This window comes from Hemiscyllium ocellatum, unplaced genomic scaffold (genome assembly GCF_020745735.1).
Source record: "Hemiscyllium ocellatum isolate sHemOce1 unplaced genomic scaffold, sHemOce1.pat.X.cur. scaffold_1207_pat_ctg1, whole genome shotgun sequence".
NCBI lineage: Eukaryota > Metazoa > Chordata > Chondrichthyes > Orectolobiformes > Hemiscylliidae > Hemiscyllium > Hemiscyllium ocellatum.
Window position 1 is genome coordinate 52,886 of NW_026867713.1, and position 15,939 is coordinate 68,824.

The 15,939-nt window shown below is 43.3% G+C and overlaps 3 non-coding genes across 3 annotated transcripts; 1 reads left to right on the plus strand and 2 right to left on the minus strand.

The window, feature by feature from the left end:
• Positions 1-1,998: 1,998 nt before the first annotated feature.
• On the minus strand, positions 1,999-2,071 carry trnav-cac (transfer RNA valine (anticodon CAC)). The gene has a single exon. It is a non-coding gene; the product is annotated as a tRNA-Val (tRNA).
• A 1,491-nt stretch (positions 2,072-3,562) lies between these two features.
• Positions 3,563-3,644, minus strand: trnal-cag (transfer RNA leucine (anticodon CAG)). The gene has a single exon. It is a non-coding gene; the product is annotated as a tRNA-Leu (tRNA).
• A 4,112-nt stretch (positions 3,645-7,756) lies between these two features.
• trnas-gcu (transfer RNA serine (anticodon GCU)) lies at positions 7,757-7,838 on the plus strand. Its single transcript has one exon. It is a non-coding gene; the product is annotated as a tRNA-Ser (tRNA).
• Positions 7,839-15,939: the final 8,101 nt, after the last annotated feature.

The window sequence follows — 15,939 nt, forward strand, 5'->3', positions numbered from 1 at the left end:
CTCCTGTGAAACATTAGAAGCAAAGTCACAGGGAAACAGTTCTGGGATCCCTCTCCTGCTGGCACAGCTGCAGGGATATGACCAACTACAATATCAATCTCGCAACAAACATTCAATCCAGCCAAAAATCATTTGATAGCTGGAATCAAGCTTCTGAGATTTGCTAAAGCCACAAATGTAATGTCTGTATGAGAGACTGTATATTCGGATATGATTGGGCAAAGTAACCATGAGCTGCATGATATTGCTGGTATTTGGATTGTTGCTTTGGTAAATGATTTCGTCCTCTGCTCGAAACAGGACAACTTTCAGTTTTTGAGGATCTTAACAGAAGTCAAAAGGTGATTGCCCCACCCCACCCCAGAAGATGTCAAAGAGGTGCTAACTGCCCTTGAGTGCTCTTTGTTCTCGATGTGAAGAGCACTCTGCCAGAGTCACCTTCATGTCTCTGGTTGCTGAGTGAAACACAAAGAAGGAGCCCCTCAATCCAGACAAAAATCAATGGTAAGCTGAGTCTACCTACTCAGACTCTTTTCAGCTACAAATGTTTCTGTGAGTGCGTGAGAGTATATGTTCGGTTACGATTTGGTCAAATCACCATGAGCTGCTTGACATTACTTCAATTTCGATTCTTGCTTTGCTCAATGATTGCTCGAAACAGGACAACTTTCACGTTTACATGGAACATGAAACACACCGGACAACAGGGAAAATGCACAAAGCTGAGCAGGCCGTGTTCCACATTATACCGTGCAGCATAGTTTCAGTCACTGTGTCTGTTTTGCAGCATAAGGGTCCCAAAGAATGTTCTCCACCCTAAAAGCGGAGGTAGCATTACAATCCGAGAACGACAGATCACATTGTGAGGATGCTCTGACCTCGGGGCCAGTTCGAGATGCCACTTTCCTTGCCTTTTACCTTAACCGTGCAATTGGCTGCAAGGATGTTCACACCTGGACATGAGCCACATCGATACCGACTGAGTTGGAAACCTGTGTGGGAATCGACGAGAAGCGACTCAATAAATCTTGCTAAATTCCATGGTGCTTATTAGAAATGCAGTTTCTGTTCACCTCAATTTAAAAGGCAGTTTCTGAACATAGTAACTGAAGTCAAAAGGTAATTATGTCACCCCACCCCCACTCCGGGAGTGGTGCTAACTGCCCTTGAGTGCTTTTTGTTCTCGATGTGAAGAGCTCTCACGCCTGAGTCACCTTCACGCCTCTTGTTGCTGAGTGACTCAAAAAGAAGGAGTTTCACCAGAGCTGCAACTGCCTCACTTTCCCACTCGCTCTCCCCGTTTACAGTTTCCTGCTCGTCAGTGATTTAATGAAAACCAAAAGGATGCGATGTCATTCTGCAGCCTCTCTGTCAATTCCTCCGTTTCAGTTCCAACATGGCTTAGATCTCGGAGCGCACCTTAATACTAGCGGTGCTATGAAAGCACAGGTCCAAGAGGTTCCTCGGAGAGTATAATTTCTTTCATTGCTGTTGCTGATTGAATGAGTCACTAACGTGCGAACTGATCCAAACCATGATTCAGCACCTCTGCTGCCAATTCTCGCACGTTGAATAACGACAGAGAGTTTCCAAATGAGGCCTTGCAGAGAAGACTTTGGTTTACATTTGACAGACAGACTAGTTCAGGAATCAGTGGTGCGCTGATCAGTAGCACCAGCGCATCAGCTTCTTCCCTGTCTTTGAACCGGTCCGCCTGCGCAAGGAATGCAAATGCGGGACAGTTTTTCGTGGAAGGGATCAGAACGCGGTAACTACACTCTCAAACAGAATGACTTATGATCAGAACCAGGTTTTACAATGGTTCTGATCAGAACAAGCCTTTACAATGCTTTGCTCACTAATTAAATGGAAGTGCATCACATTTCACAAAGAGAGCAGATTTGTTCGAGCATTTTCGAAGGCAGATTTGCAGATGGGAGAGCAAGCAAGAAAGCTCCGTTCTTGTCCGTGTAAAAGGCTGCAATTGAAGAACAAAGCAGTTTCTGCCCAGCTTCGAACTGGGGACCTTTCGCGTGTGAGGCGAACGTGATGACCACTACACTACAGAAACGAGCTTCAGCCGAGCGCGTTGCGGCTCTGTGGCATCCAGCACTGAAAGTTGAAGCCATTCTACGTTTCACCTTTCTTTTTCCAATAGCTCGTTGTTATCCAGGGAAATTGACATCTTGAAAAAGTCAAAAAATATAGACTGAAATTAGTGACAAAATATAGACAAGGATGTCGTCAATGTTTGGACTGGAGTGTGAAGTGGAATAAGCTGGGACAACTTTCCCGGCAGCATAACGGCTGCGACATGGTTTTATGGAAGGGTTGTAAACTGAGTATTTACGTGTTTTACACAAGCTAGGGTGAGTTGGAAACTCGAGAGCATAGGTTCAAGGTGAGTGGTCTGAAATTGACAAAGGACCCCGACGCACATTTTCCACTCACAAGGTTGTGGGTGTATGGAATGAGCTACCAGAGGGAGTGGAGGAGGCTATTGCACTCAGAAAATTGCAATGGTAATCGGATGAGTTTCTGGATAGGATGGGTTTAGAGGGATTGAGGAGAAATGCTGCGGAACGGGACTTGTTTAATTTTGGTGATGTGGTGAGCATGGATGAGATACACCGAAGTCTCTGTTTCCACGCGGTGTACCCCAATAACCTTGCGTTGCTTACACCGGTATTAAAGGATTACTTTTCAGCGGAGCTTGCCGTCGCAGTCTGTAGCACAATCATTTAGTCTGTTCGACTGCTCACGGGAAAGGTAGTATTGTGAAACACTGCAGAAACGAACGACTTCCTTACTTTTGCTCCGACTGACCATGCTTCGTGAAACTTTCCCAGATCCTCAGTTGAGGATTTTTGCTGCTGCAAGTTACCTCAGAACCCCTGTTAACTCGTAATGTATTGACCGAATCGCAAACAGAAAGCATTTAACACGGAACACAAACAAAACTGGCATACCTAATGCATGTTCAGACACAGCGAAGCATGAATGCTAAATGTGAGACAGTCCGAGGGCATGAGGCATAAAGTAATCTCACAACTAACAACAGGGCAATTCCAAACTACTCTTTCAAACATACTGCAGCCTTAGTGCACCACCACTTCCCAGACAATGCTGAAAAGAGAGAAAGAAAGAATATAATAAGTATGGGCCATAAAAAAGTGAATTTCACCAATCACAGTCTCGATTAGATTACCTTTCCCTTCCGGTGTCTCCAGGACGGAAATGCAGGAAATGGGAGAAATTCAATAACATATGCATTGGAAAGATTTTCCCATTCGCCAGAAAGCCAAATAACGATGAATCGACTCACCGCCGGACTTTGTTTCACAACAGCGATGAAATAACAGTCTCCATTCGGTTCCAGTAAAACCTCAACTTGCCTGGAACGTAAACCAATCGCTGAGCTGCTTGCGATTTTCTGCAGGGGAGGCGAATAACATCATGGCAGCTGAGAGACCTGACAATACTCGGCACCTGTCCACAGTTAATTCTCCGAGAACATCAATGCAGCGGGGATCGAAGCAGCATTCGAGTTGATCAGCTGAAATGGCAGTGGTGGGATTCGAACCCACGCCCTTTACAGGACTGGAACCTGGATCCAGCGCCTTAGACCGCTCGGCCACACTACCAGACAGCCTGAGCGCCCATTTTCTTGCATTTCGAATTGTGCTCCTGCATAACCACACATGCAAAGTCACATGAAAAGGGTTCCATGGTCCCTGTCCGACTCGCACAGCAGCTGGTATGTGCCCGGCTACAATGTCTATTTCGCAGCAGATAATGAAAGCCCATCAATCCAGACAAAAATCAATGGTAAGCTGTGTCTATCTTCTCAGACTCTTTTCAACCAGAAATGTATCTTTGACTGCATGAGAATATATGTTCGGTTATGATTTGGTCAAATCACCATGAGCTGCTTGACATTACTTCAATTTCGATTCTTGCTTTGCTGAATGATTTCACCGATTGCTCGAAACAGGACAACGTTCACGTTTACACGGAACACGAAACACACCGGACTACAGGGAAAATGCACAAAGCTGAGCAGGCCGTGTTCCACATCATACCGTGCAGCATAGTTTCACTAACTGTTTCTAATCGAGAAGCCACTTTCCTTGCCTTTTACCTTAACCGTGCAATTTACTGCAGAGATGTTCACACCTGGACTTGAGCCACATGGATATCAACTGAGTTGGAAACCTGTGTGGGAATCGACAAGAAGCGACTCAATAAATTTTGCTAAACTCCATGGTGCTTTTTAGAAATGCAGTTTGTGTCCAAGTAAATCGAAAAGGCAGTTTCTGAACATAGCGACAGAAGTTACTGCTCACCCCACCCCCACTCCGGAAGTGGTGCTAACTGCACTTGGTTGCTTTTTGTTCTCGATGTGAAGATCTCTCACGAATGAGTCACCTGCATATCTCTTGTTGCTGAGAGACTCACAAAGAAGGAGTTTCACCAGAGCTGCAACTGCCTCACTTTCCCACTCGCTCTCCCCGTTTACATTTTCCTTCTCGTCAGTGATTTAAAGAAAACCAAAAGGATGCGATGTTATTCTTGCCAATGCAAGCAGATTGCCAAATCTTAGTTTTAAAATCTTGCTGCAACTGTTCTGATCTTAATGAAGGCACACATGGGATTCAGTGCAGTAATGATCCCCTAAACTGGAGAAGGAAATCCTTGCCTTCAAGAATACGTCCGGAATGTTCACTGATTCATCCCAGTGATGGCAGGACTGTCCTCTGGAAGCATATGAGTAAAATCATTCAATGTTCCATGGAGTTTCGAATGAGTGGTGAAGGGAAAGTCTCCATTCACAAATTAATCATTCAGTAGAATTCAATACAGGGACCCATGAAATGATGAACACATTGAAAAAGAACATGGACGTACGATACACAATAGCTAAGACAATTACTATGTGAAAAAACTTTGATTTCAGATCCACGGTGGCCTTTGGTGATGACATTTACTGTCCAGAACCAGTCTGCACTGGAATGACTGGAGACACACTATGAAGTATTTGAACTTGAGTCGCCTTTAGAAATAGCTGAGGCTCACTCAGGGCACGGGGAGTTAGAGATGTTGGCCTTACAAAACTTTCAAACATTTCATGGAAGAATAAAGGGAGTGATAGATAATTTTCGATCCTACGGAGATGATGTTCATGAACTGGATAGATAATAATTTACCTGAGTGGAGTTTATACATAGTGACGTCATATTTAAAAAGCAAAGAGTTCATAGTGTGACTGTAAAATCTTCAGGTCACCCTCAGTGGGAGCATTGTGTGTAATCCTTGTCCTCATGCTCCACCAACAACATGTGAAGAGGTTAGAAAGGACACCGACGCTGTTTCCTGGATAGCAAGATATTAGAAAGCCAAGTGACGTTGTTTACTGAGACATAAAAATATCAGAAAGGATGCAAACGGGATGATGGAAAGAATGAGGGAGTTTATTCACGAGATCTGGAAATGCTGGAGCAGAAACACCCAAGTTTGAAGTCAACAAATGAGATTTTCACATAACGTGAGGTTTGAATGACTAAATCAGGGAAATCCCCTCTTTCGAGTGAATCAATAACTTTAGTTAGAGCTTCAAAACCATTAGTGAATGATTAAGAAAAGTTTGAATGAGAGTTTCTTCCAATCAATACAGTTAGTTAAATCGTGAACGACTTTCCAGAAATAAAACGTAGAAGCTGATTTCACAGTGTTTTAAAAGATACACGAACAAACATACAAGGAGGGAATTTACCATTGAGAGGAAGTCAGTGTGGTTGCGTAAGAATTTCGAATTTGGTTGACTTCAGCCACAAAGACATTTCATGAACACGTAGAACTGATTAAGATTGAGTAAAAAACGTTCATGGATTGGTAAGGTGTGGCGTGTTATTCATGGTGAAACTCTGTAAATGGAGCTGATGTCCTAAAATAACTGCAGACAGAAGTTATATCCTAATCAGTCGGAATTGAATCGTCACTTGGAGACGCAACACCTACTTTAAAGATTCGACCACATTCACATGATGTTATGTATATTTCGTACATTCTTTACTCCACCCAAGAAATGCACCAAGAAGATCTGTTATTTTGTATTGTTAACCCTCTGTACTTCTCTGCAGCATGCCATTGAAGATAAAATATGCTCAGGCCAAAATTCAATTCAATACAATATTCAAACGGTCCTATGTGATTTTTCCTTTTTGATTATTGCAATAACCTTTGCGACTTTGCAACAAAATGCATAACATAAAACCAGTTCAACATTTATTTTCGCGAAATTAAAGCAATGCACATGGGAAACGTTATCCACCTGCTGAACAATCACCTTTGGCTCTCTCTCCACACATGTCTCTTCACGTTTTAACTACTTGCAGTATGTTTGTTGGTCAAGGAGTTATTATCCAATAAAGGTCATTTCTCAATCCACAAACACGGGTATTTTCCCATAAACTTGGCTTTGCTCAATATCACCTTCTATCCGTACCCCTCAAGACAATGAATAATTGAAGCTGCTCCATGTGAGGCTCAAACTTAAAACTTCAGCGCAGCACAGCCCACTATACTGGCACAGAGATACCATGCACTGTCACCTGCATCACAGGAGCAACACATTAATGCTTATCTCCAAGTTCCTGGTTGTACCTTAACGTTTGGGAAACCGAAGTTCTCTGATTCCATGGCTAGTAACGGGGATTTAACGATCATCTTCACCAGTGGTTCTGACTCCGAGTGAGGAAAATGGTGAGCTACTCATTGCAAAGATGGGTAGATTTTTGAAATATATAATTGCAACATTTGCCTTCACTAACCAATGAACATTTTATTTTGTTTTTCATCTGTAGAAATCTTAAAATCTTCATCTTTAACAGACTCAATGACAGATCTCCATTGTGTCTCTGGTATCAAATTCCAAAGTGTAAACCCCCTCTGAATTCTTCCACCACAGTCCGCTTTTTGGTAGTGTTCCTGTTGTGGGAAATGCACTTCCCCGTGTGTCAACTGCTGCTCCCAGCATTCTCTCTGGCACTGCACTAATTTTCCTTCTGACACTTGCTCACTGTGTTGCTGTGATCATACTTGGTGTTGCATGGCCCAGGAAAATGATACAGATCAAGGTTTTTGCATTGCTGAATTCAATTGTCTGTTTAGTCTTATTTAGGATTTTGAAAGTGTCTGTTCTATACAGAAGTGCTGGTCAAAAACATCTGAGCAGAAGAAAGGTGTTCTGAATAATGACATTGAGCACTATGCACTCTCCTCCAGTCTCGAAAACAATTCCTCACAGGCAATTTAATAGACAATAGACAATAGGTGCAGGAGTAGGCCATTCTGCCCTTCGAGCCGGCACTACCATTCATTGCGATCATGGCTGATCATCCTCAATCAGTATCCTGTTCCTGCCTTATCCCCATAACCCTTGAGTCCACTATCCTTATGAGCTCTAGCCAACGCTTTCTTGAAGGAACACATCCTGCTTTCTCGGGTTCTTCATTCTGTTGACTTCAAATCTTCACAGAATTCAACAGACTTTGTTACATAGTCTTTTCTTCATTTTTGCTTAGATCACTGTAAGCAGAGTGTCACAGTGGGAATGCCATTGCCCCACAACCCAGAGGTCAGACCATACTCTTGGGACCGTACTGTGCTATTTAGCATTTCACCAGACCAGGGAGAAATATCTGCTGTTCTGCATAATTTACGCAATTCACTTATTCATGCACGAGCTCATATACGTGACGAGATGGCCGAGAGGTTAAGGCGATGGACTGCTAATCCATTGTGCTCTGCACGCGTGGGTTCGAGTCCCACTCTCGTCGCTGTTTTCAATGTTGCTATTTTTGCATGCTCACTCCTGTCTTATTGAAATTGGAACTCCAATGGTCAGTTTATATGCATCGACGCTATTATAAAATCTCAAAGAATAATTTGAGTCAGTTGCTTAAACTGCATTGAAACGTAGATCACATTGGGATAATGAAAAGTAACGCGATTTTCTTTTTCAAAGCTGCTGTGACCTTTTTATCATATGAAAGAGATCCAGGAAACCAAAATACAAGAGATGCGAAGCGCGTGTTTATGTAATGCGATTCTTAATGACTGTTTTTTCAACTGAAATCTGGAGCAGGTTGAGTAGAAGTGATTCATGTTGGTGAGAAGAGCACAGAAAGGCAGAACAAAATAATGGAAATATTTCAAAAGGGGCAGGGCGTGGGTGTTGGGGCACCGAGAACTGGCTGAAAATGCACAGAAGAGAATTGCAGATATGGGTGCCATGCATGGATACGGAGAGACTTTCACATTGGTCTCTTTATCGCCCGTTGCTCTCGCCATTGATGAAGGCTGGACACAAGACACAGATAAACACAAGATGTGGGAATCAATCTCCAAAACGTTATGCAGACACTGGATGCATCACATTGAACTATGGACAACTGGAGAAGTAGCATGCTCACTGCAGGGACTGAACCTAAACTGTGGAGCAATAATCGCAAATTCATGCAGCATTAGCATGAAAAATGATTTAATGTGTCTTTATACGCATGTCATTAACAGACGTTTCTTTCTAATACCTGTGTCATTGAAAGAAAAGGACACCACATGTCAAGATGGATGACAACGTAACCAAGTTTGCTTTGAAATTGAGATCCATTTCATCATTGTACACAGTGGACAAGTTCATTTTAAATAATACAAACCACATTCCCTCACCTGTAATAAAAGTGTGATTTCATTACAAACATTGCCCTTGCTAAGTGGCAGTTACTCAACATGAAAAATATGATGTAATTTTTATTGAGCATACATCAATTAGCACCATTATCTAACTTCGGATTGACTGCAATATGCACATGATAAACAATATTTAAGAAAGAATGTCTTTTGGAAGTAATGATTCGGTGCTGACGAAAAATAATATTAAATTCACATGATGCGGATATTCCACCAATGGCTCCAATGGTGGAAATGGTCAGTGGGCACTATTTCTAAGTTGGTATAGAGGTGTGTGAGTTGCAAGGGTTGGGAGATCCCACCTCATCTGGAGCAGCGTCTGCTCACATGGACCAGGGAGCATTGGGGCAGCAGGCTGGGAGTTCCAACCACACCTGGAGAAGCTTTTATTGACTTGGAGTAGCAGGGAGCATTGGGGAAGCAGGCTGGGAGATCCAACCTAACCCGGAGCAGCTTCTATTGACGTGGAGCAGCAGGGACCATTGGAACATCAGACTGCGGGATCTTACCTAATTTGAAGCAGCTTCAGTCGACATGGAGCAAGGAGTTTTGTGAGATCCGTCTGGGAGCTCCACTCTCACCTGGAGCAGCTTTTAATGTCAAGTAGCAGCGGGAAGCATTGGGACATCAGAGTGATAGATCCAGCCTCAACTGGACCGCTTCTATTGACATGGAGGAGGGAGCATTTGGACATCAGACTGGGAGGACCAACCTCACAAGGACCAGCCCTTAATGACATGTAGCACCTGTGAGCATTTGGGCATGAGAGTGGTAGATCCAACCTCAACTGGACCGCTTCTATTGACATGGAGCAGGGAGCATTGAGGCATCAGACTGGGATCCCCAAATTAAATTGAAGAAGCTGCTATTGACATGGAGCAGCAAGGAGCATTGGAACGTTAGGTTGGGAGCTCCAACCTCACCTGGAGTAGCTGGTATTTACATGGAAGAGAAGGGAGGATTGGGACATTAGGCTGGGGGAAAGGATATTCAACTATTTTAATCTGAAGTAAAATAGGTTCCAAAACTCAGATGTTAATTGATTTATGAAGAAACTTTCCCAGGAAAATAATTAATACTTTCGATACTAAAGACAAGTCCTGCAAATATCCAACTCAGGAAAATGCATTGGTACAGAGAGAAATGGGGGTGATGTTTCATGTCTTTGTCTTTTCTTTTCTGGCCGACTCTGCACTGGATTACATCACGGGAAGGACGTTTTCACTCATTTCATATTGTTCAGTTTCCTGCAAATACGGACAGGTCATTAACGCAATCTAAACCGAAAATTAATGGGAATATGTGATGTTATGATTAGGCTAGAGTTTACCTCTAATTAGGGTGAAAACGCAGCAAAGTAAGTTGCAATTTTCTTGATCAGCAGCGACCTCATTGATTAGCTGCTCGAATTGTGAATGGTAGTTTTTTTAAGACAATTTGAAGTGGATCATTGATGGTGATTATCTTTGTTCTTTGTTCACCTTGTGACTGTTACTGTTATTGCTCATGTCGTTGTCAGCACCACAGCTCTGCAGCGTGTAAAATTTCAGCTGTGCATCTGGCCAGTGGTACAGCCATTCGTATAGCTGGCTACGGATCAGGCAGGTGCAGGTTCAAGTTTTGCTTGGCACAAGCGCATTGTGGAGATTCAGCACACATCCAAACTTTTTTTTTTGTTACACTGAGGTGGATAATATTTGAAATTTTCATCTCCACGAACGAAAATTCGTTTACTGTCTTCGATCAATTAAACATTACCAAGAGCTCTCAAAGTTAAAAATCACATTGCATCAGATTGTATCGAACAAGCATATTTGGAAGCACCAGTGTTCCGTGCACTGTTTCTTCATCAGGTGGTTGTGAACTGTTGGACTCTAATCTGGCTTTGTATGATTTTTAAATTTGTCCACCCCAGTCCAACACCAACACATCTATGTCATGGGTACAATCGACACCACGAACGATCAATTAAAATCCAGATGATCTTCCAAACGATCGCGCATATTGACACACACATCAAGTTTCTGCAGAAAGACACACACCTGATGAAGGAGCGGCTGTCTGAAAGCTAGTGTTTCCAAATAAACCTGCTGGACTATGCCCTGACGTTGTGTAATTTTTAACTTTGTCTACCCAACTCAAACATTGGCACTTCCATATCATTGAGAACATCAGTCATGTCCCAGCGCTGTCAGAGAAGGCAATCTTGGAATAGCCTCACTCATTGTTCAGAAGGTACGTTTAATTTTCAGAAACCAACCCACTCAATCGTGAATTACTGCAGATTGTTAATGTGCTGAGCTATTTGTTTTAGCTTTACATTAAATGGAAGCCGGTTAGCTCAGTCCGCTGGCTAACTGGTTTTTGGTATAGAGTGAGACTAACAACGTGGGATTAATTGTCGCACTGTCTCAGGGTGCCAGAAGGATCATCATCTCCTCTGCGTACATGATCTGTAATACAATGTGACTCTAGTGAGTAGGAATGCAACTGTCGATGTCAAGCATCATTATCATTGCCATCGATTGCCTTGGTCATTTGGTCACAATGACCAGGAACGGGACTGAGTCCTTTTAATACTCACTGCTTTAACGGGATACGGAAAAATGTTGTGCAAAATAGACTTGAATGAAAACTGGGTTTCCAAGGGTCGCTGCGTTGTTTACAGAAAATGTTACATTATCACAGGGCTTCTCACTCGGTCGGCTTCAATTCGGCACAGAATTCGATTCAACCACACTTCATGAACATGCTTCTGCAAGATCCTACAGACAACATGAAACACACTGCAGTCATCATTAATCTTCACCATGGCTTCATTCAAGGACATAATGCACAGTTTTCATGAATACTGAAGACATAAGAATGTCATGCAAGAGCAAATTGAATTTCAGTTTAAATTGTAAAGTGATAAGAATCTAGAGTAAGATACAGAACGCCCGAAATTCATGTTTATTACCGTGGTCAGAACTCTAGTCAGAAAAAGGGGAAATCTGTCCCTGAATCCCCAATATCTAACCGCCAGTTTGCTCCATGTTTCTAGTTGGAAACCTGTGTGAAGGAGCATGCAGCTTGAAAGAGCACCTGGGACAACCCTCCCCTGTCTGATCTGAAGCTACAACAGCAGCTGTGAGAGCGGTGGGATAAACGGGAGGACCTTGGTATTCCGTGGTGCAGATTCACATTGTCCTCATCATGCTATTGTTAAAAACCCTCTGTCAGAAACAGCACAGACTGAGAGGAATAGGAGGGGACCATTTCACCCACCAGCGCTACCCCGCCATTTGACATAATTACGGCTGATCGAACAGGTCAATGTCTTTTCCCAGCCCATCTACATCAACCTATCACCCAAAGGGAAAAAGACACTGAATAAATCGAAACACTCTGTGCAACCGTGGGAGGGAACTGTGTTGAAAGACAGTGGGTATCTGCAGTGGGTTTTGTGAATGAGCAGCCGATTGCTGGCTGATCATATTTCAAATGATATGATTTTCTTAAAACTCACCACCAAGAAAGTGAGGAACCTTCTCTGGTCAGTAGCAGGGACGAGAACTCCAGACGATGGGAACTGACGATGAAGCAGCAGAACAATCATTGAATCAGCTGAAATCTGAACAAAATTGCGATTCTGGGGTGAATCAAACCCACAAACTGTGAATCGCGATCTTAACAATGCAGTAGATGTCCACCACGTCTTTCATTGTGCCACTGAGCTGCACTAGCCTCCATTTTACTGCACCGAAAGTTACAGTATTCAACTCTTTCAATAAATATCTGTTTATCTTCGCCCCACCTTCCAGTACCTGCTCCTTATCCGTGCATGCTCTAGCTCCTCAAGTGTTCGGCTCAATACTCCTGAAGTAGTTTGATGACTCTTAGCTTTAGCACACGTTCAAACAGTGAGTTCCAGACAAACAACCGTCTCCGGATGTAAACATTCTTCCTAAATCTTCACTGAATATCCTCTCTGTAGCGTTTCATCTATAACCCTGGTTATTTACCCTTCCCATAAGAAGTTTATTCCTGTCAAACATATCTATTCCATTTCTGTGCACGTTAATCAATTTCTCTCTCAGCTTTCTCCGCTCTCAGATAGAGAGCCCCAGTCGAGCTCATCTATCTTTGCATTGGCGAGAGTGTAGTACTTTAAAAGCACAGAACGTCTGGCAGCATCCGAGGAGGAGGAGAATCGATGTTTCGGGCATAAGCCCTTCACCAGGAAAGAGGCTTTTGAGTCGGGGTTGAGGGAGGGGAATGGGGTTGGTGGTCAGGTAGCTGGGAAACCGATAGATGGATGAAGAGAGGTAGAAGGTGGTAGTTCGGAGGGGCAATGATGGCCGGGTCCAGAGAGCAGTGCCTAGCTTTAGGCTTGGGATTGGGATAATGTTGGGGGAGGTGAAATGAGGAAGCTGTTGAAATACACATTTATCCCGTATGGTTGCAGGGTCCTAAGGTGGAACAAAAGATTTTCTTCCTCCAGGCATCGGCTGGCAATGGAATGTCGGTGTTGTTTTTTCCCGAAACATCGATTTTCCTACTCCTCAGATGCTGTCTGACGTGCTGAGCATTTCCAGCACTACACTCTCGACTCTGAGCTCCAGCACCTGCAGCCCTCACTTTCGCTTATCTTCGCAGGGGGAATGGTCGAGCTCAGGTACCACGTTGATAAATCTCCTCTGACCACAATCCCGTCCAAACGCACGTTTCCTGAAGGCTGGCAATCACAACAGAATAAAGTTATCAAAAGAAGTGTAGAAATATCGGAACAAAATCAGCAGGTCTAGTGCATCTGGGGAGAAATTTTCGAGCCAAACCATCCGCCTTTGGAATGAATGGTATGTGTAGATGGGGCAGGAACATGAAAGAAGATATTCTGGGTCTAAAATGATTGAACTCCATGTTGGGTACTGAAGATTGCACTGTCTCTCATTCGGAAATGACGTGCCACTCTTCCAACTTGCACAGGCCATGCGGGAGCTCTGCAGCAGACCAAACTGACATGGAGGCATGGGAACACAGTGGGAATTTGCAGTGACAGGAATCTAGAAGCTCAAGTTCTTTTTCTGTTTGCAGACAGAACATAGGTGTACTCGCGTTTGTCACCCATTCTGTTTTTTTCTCCCCAGTCTTGACGAGATCACATTGTGAGCAGGAAATGCAGCTTGCTAAATTGAGTGAGAGGCAGATAAATCACTGGAACTTTAGACAGTGAGGAGAGACATCGTAAACAAGTAGCATTGCATCTTCTGAGATTTCGTGCAATTGTGCAATATGGGGAAGTGTTGGGGGCCAAAGAGGACTGGATAATGGTGCTCAGAGAGAAATTGTCCTACATAGTGGCGGTATTCCGTGGTATGGGCGAGTGGGGAAAGGATAGTAGAATGTATATTTTCCTGAGCTACCTTCTATAAGTAAACACTTCACTACGAGCAAAACTACCTAATGATTTTCATTCCAACACTCTAGGTACAGCTTACAGAAGTCACGTGTTTGCACAGTCACTGTCATTGTGTCTCCCCGGGAGCAGCAGCATTCCCCCACGCTGATTCAGACAACACAGTTCTTAGTCTGACATGTCCGTTCGAGAATGGAAGGACAGGTATTAATAACCACTCTTGTAACTGAGTACCTGTATTGCTCAATAATAATCGCTTAACTATCCGAACCCCTTTTTAAATCACTTGATGCAGAGCCTTGTATGTCTTGGCATCACAAATGCACATCTGAATACTTCGGAAAGTTATGTGGATTTTGCCTCTCCGATCCTTGCATGCACTGTGTTTCAGATTTCAGCCACCCACTGCTTGCAAACGTATTTCCACGCATTCACTGTAATCTTTCCGCATCTGACCTTAACTCGATGCCTGCTCATGATGGAAATCGCCGTCAAAGTGAAACATGCATTTCAGTCTAAGCTATCCATACTCCTTTATATTTTGTACATCTTAATCATGCTCCCTCAATCTACTCTGCTCCACGAAATACAAATCCAGTTTGTTCAATATCTCTTCTTCAGCCCAGACAATATCCTGGGAAATCTCCCCAGCATCGTTTGCAGTGCGATCAGATCCCTGCTATAATGTGAACTGCATAACTACACAGAATAGTCTCGCCAGAGCCGAATGAACAAGTGAAATAAATGATGTGGAAGTCCACGGAACCTGGTGTTTTTTTTTTAACAAAGTTTATTTTCCTCAATGCGGCCCTGTGCCCTTTTCCTGTGACTGATGTTTCAATAATCGCTGGTCCATGTCAGTAAAAGCTGCTACATGAGGAGTGATCTCACAGCCGCGGTATAGAAATGGATCAACTGGGTTGAAGGTCCCGATAGTGAGATTTGCGCATGGTCACCCAGCAACAGTGAGCACAGCAGCACAGACAGAATGAGGTCAATGTGAAAGTGACTGTAAGGGAAATGGGAGGCGGTACTTAAAGAAGGTAAGTGATTGCAGGAGGGAGAGAAGGAAAGGGGTTTGATGGAAAAAAAATCATAATGTCTGAGAAAATGTCATGTAAAATCAACTAATTCCTTTCTGTGTTTCTTCAACATGAATCACAAGGAGGAAAATGCAGTAACTCGGATTCCAACGAGCTTCCTACGGCCACAATGCAGAATACTTTAAAATTCAAACCATAAATGAGTCATGCAGGGAAATACATTTTAAAAAAAACCCAGCAATTATCACAGTGACAGAGGATATGTTAGGTAGAGTAGCAGATGCACAATAGGAATATTAGGCGAGCGATAGTAGACATGTGGGAAATCAGAATTAGATGAATTTTAAATTCGATATGCCCAGACGCTGTGGTGGTTCCATCAAGTACTGCATGTTGAAGATTGACTTTGATAGATTTCTAGAAACAAAAATGTTCAGGGTAGAGTGCGGGATATTGGTGCATTGTATGTTTCAATAACAATGAGTTTGAAAACGGTTGCTTCCCAAACTTTTTCACACAAGGAGGTACCCATTGCTTCAGTTAGTCACACAACCCCAGTTCCAAGAACCGGAATTCGACAAACGTCGTGGCGCAGCCGCCAATACAAAACCGGAAGTGGGGTCGGAAATGAGCACGTGAAGCTATTCTGTTGCATCAGTGACATGATTGGTAAAGGCGCGATCATAGACTCATAGAGATGTACAGCATGGAAAGAGACTCTTCGGTCCAATCCGTCCATTCCGACCA